Genomic DNA, 3,135 nt, shown 5'->3' on the forward strand with positions numbered 1-3,135 from the left:
TAGGAACGAATAAGAAGTATGGATAATGATTTTGTTTTATTCTGCAATGAAAACATTTTTACAGCGTTCCATTATGTTCAAATAATGATCAGTAACATTGTACAATCAATAAACAGTCACAAAATAATTTACTGTGTGTCATTTATTTATTTACATGGGGAATATATTTCAAATACTACACTTTGTTGCATTCTGTAAGTCATACATTCAATATGATTTTACACCATATATGATAATTGCTGGAATCTATTAAACCTAATTACAAGTACTTCTCTCACTGAAAGGTGTTAAGTGCAGCCATTGACCACATACTCCATGCTGTTGTTCTGTAATCAGTTGGTACATGTATGGGTGTAGTGATGAGAAACCAAGCCAATACATATGATAATCACCTTTGAAAATTCTCAGTCATCCAGATCATGGTCATCCAAGGAACATTGAATTGAGGACAGCTAGATTTCTTGGCTGTAGATACTTGAGGACGTTTTGCCTTTCATCAAAGGAGCTTCTAAAGTTCTAACTAACTGATGGGGAGTCCCGGGTATTTAACCCCCGTGTGGTTATTGATCAATATCAATCAAGGTTATTGATACCACTCCTTAGTACTCTTGGCTGTTGTAACGACTGTTAGTCATTGGAGTCACCTGAGGCCAAGAGTCAATGACATTCATTGTTCGTTGTTCTAGTTGTTATAATTACAAACGAAATATGATAATCATCTTTCAACACTTAACTTAAAGGTACATAAAGTTACAGGCAACTGCAGTTAAAATATGCATTGTTTAAATGTTCTTTGTCGTGAGTGAAACTGAAAATTATTGTGCATACAAGAAGCTGATTTTAGAGGATAGACTTCTTTCCAAGTGACCTGGAATTGATTCACCTTGGTGTCACAATCAGTCCGTCTAACTAGTGTGGAAATAATGCAAACCTAAAGATAAAATGAAAACATGTAGTCTAAGCCCATATGTAAAAGACTCAATCACTCACATGACATTAATAAGGCACATGACATTTACAGGGTAAACAAGTCTGTACTGAGTAGAAAGTTCAGCCCATTTCAGTTTGGCTGCTGTTGCTACATTCACAAGGGCTGTCCATATTTGACAGCATAGATTAGAACAATAGATAGCAAGAGATAAGCCAATAGTGAACCAGACTTTATATGATTATCCCCAAATGGTCAAAAAAAAATTTAATGCAGCCTCAATTTAGCAAAAGGTTATTATAACTATTGTTCATATATGTTTTTACAGCTGCACTAGTCAAGATTCTAATGTTGATAATGACTCAAATGACTGTTATGTGAAAGGTGTTACTCAAATTGATGAAACCACAGAGAATTATCACTTGACTCTGCAGTTCCCCCCAGCTCTACAGAGTTTTATCATGTTACAGCTAATTGTTTGGTTTTTACAACTTGCAACTTTACTGTCTGTTTTAGTCTCACCATTCACATCAACCTCATTACTAGCTACAGTAGATCGTTTTCAGTGAAAAAGCTCTGATAAACCCAGAAGCAAATGCTAGACACAACTAGCAACCAGCTGGTGAATATAGTGGAACATCAAGCAGTTAAAGAGGCAGATTTGTCTCAGGAGTTGGTGGAGACCAAAACAAAGTGAAAACAATAGTAACAGCCAGAAAGATGACGCTAAATGAATGGATATCATCTAAACAATTACGATACCAGTACCCAAGTACCCTTAAAGTGATATTGATACCAACTGAGTACTTCATTTGATATCCATCATGTGAATAGAAGCATTAAATTGCATAAAATGCCACCACTCCTCCATATCTAAATGAATTAATGAATTTTACACAGATGCATTTTGAAAGTCATCAAATTATTAACATTTATTAGTTGAAGAACACTTGCATTGATTGGCTGTGAGCAAGTCCATACAAATAGTCATATTTTTTAGCTCTAGGTACAAAAAGAATCAATTGCAGGTATTGTTTGACAGGAGACGTTTTGATACAACTTGATATTGATTTATTTCGGTTGATACCTTAAAGGTATAGAGTACAAATACCCAGCCCTACTATACAGTAAATTCTCTGTTAGTTAAATGCTGTTCAAAAAAGGGCACTGAGAAACAAGAAAGACTTTATTGCCACCTTGATGATGATGAAGAGTTCCATTGACTGGCAAAAGACCTATCATCATAATGATCACATTTCAAAAAATATTATTAATTTTAAACACCTTTAATTATGACTATATATTGAATGTATTTGTTCAATATTTGTATGTTCAGACCATATAACCATATGACCGTACTCTGTATTCTCAGTGACACATAAAGCTTAAATATGCTACCATAAGTGCAAATAGTGATTATAGTGCCTATAATTGTCATTCTTGGTGTTATAGTAATTTGAAGCCTATAATTAATATTATTATCAATAAAAAATGTGCACATGCTGCTTATAAGCACTGTAGCGTGCTGCTAAAAGTATCAGGCAAATACCTAAATTCAATAAATTGACTCATAAAACATTTAAACGGCTCACCGTCCTACAGCAAGGAAACTAAAATGACGCTGGTTCAAGCTGTTGGGGTTTTATCTGTTCTGTCTGGTTTTGTCAATTGGCTGATTAAACGAGTTTACCCTCCCTTCTTTGCGTCATCCAGGACAGAGGGGGGTTGCTCCTTTTAAACCAATACTACAAACTGGATTGCAACCAAAGGAACCGGTGACCGACTCGATGTCGCTCTAGTGGAGGAGGATCTCAAAAACCTTGTGGACGTGGTTCAGTCCCCACGCAGAGCCGTGGAAGTCTGCCGAGACCCTTGAGGGCTGTCGGCGCATTGCGGGGAGAGTTGAATTGGAATCCTGAGGGGCATGTTAAATGTTCTCAACGTCGGCTTTAATGTTATGTACACGTGCATTAAACATAGTGCGGCTCTCAGGGATTATATGTTAACAGATATCAGAGGAGAGCAGGATGGACTCGCTGCGTTAAAGAAGCGCACGGACAAGACGCACATGTGTGCCGCGTTCTGATGTATTCTCCTCCTTTCTTGCTGATGTGTTTTGAAGTCTTCTATTACATCTGAGGATACTGGCTGAAGGATTTTTTTATCTTGCCTCTTTGGAAGAAGATCAGCACAGAGTTTTAGTAAAG

This window comes from Scomber scombrus, chromosome 19 (genome assembly GCF_963691925.1).
Source record: "Scomber scombrus chromosome 19, fScoSco1.1, whole genome shotgun sequence".
Lineage (NCBI taxonomy): Eukaryota > Metazoa > Chordata > Actinopteri > Scombriformes > Scombridae > Scomber > Scomber scombrus.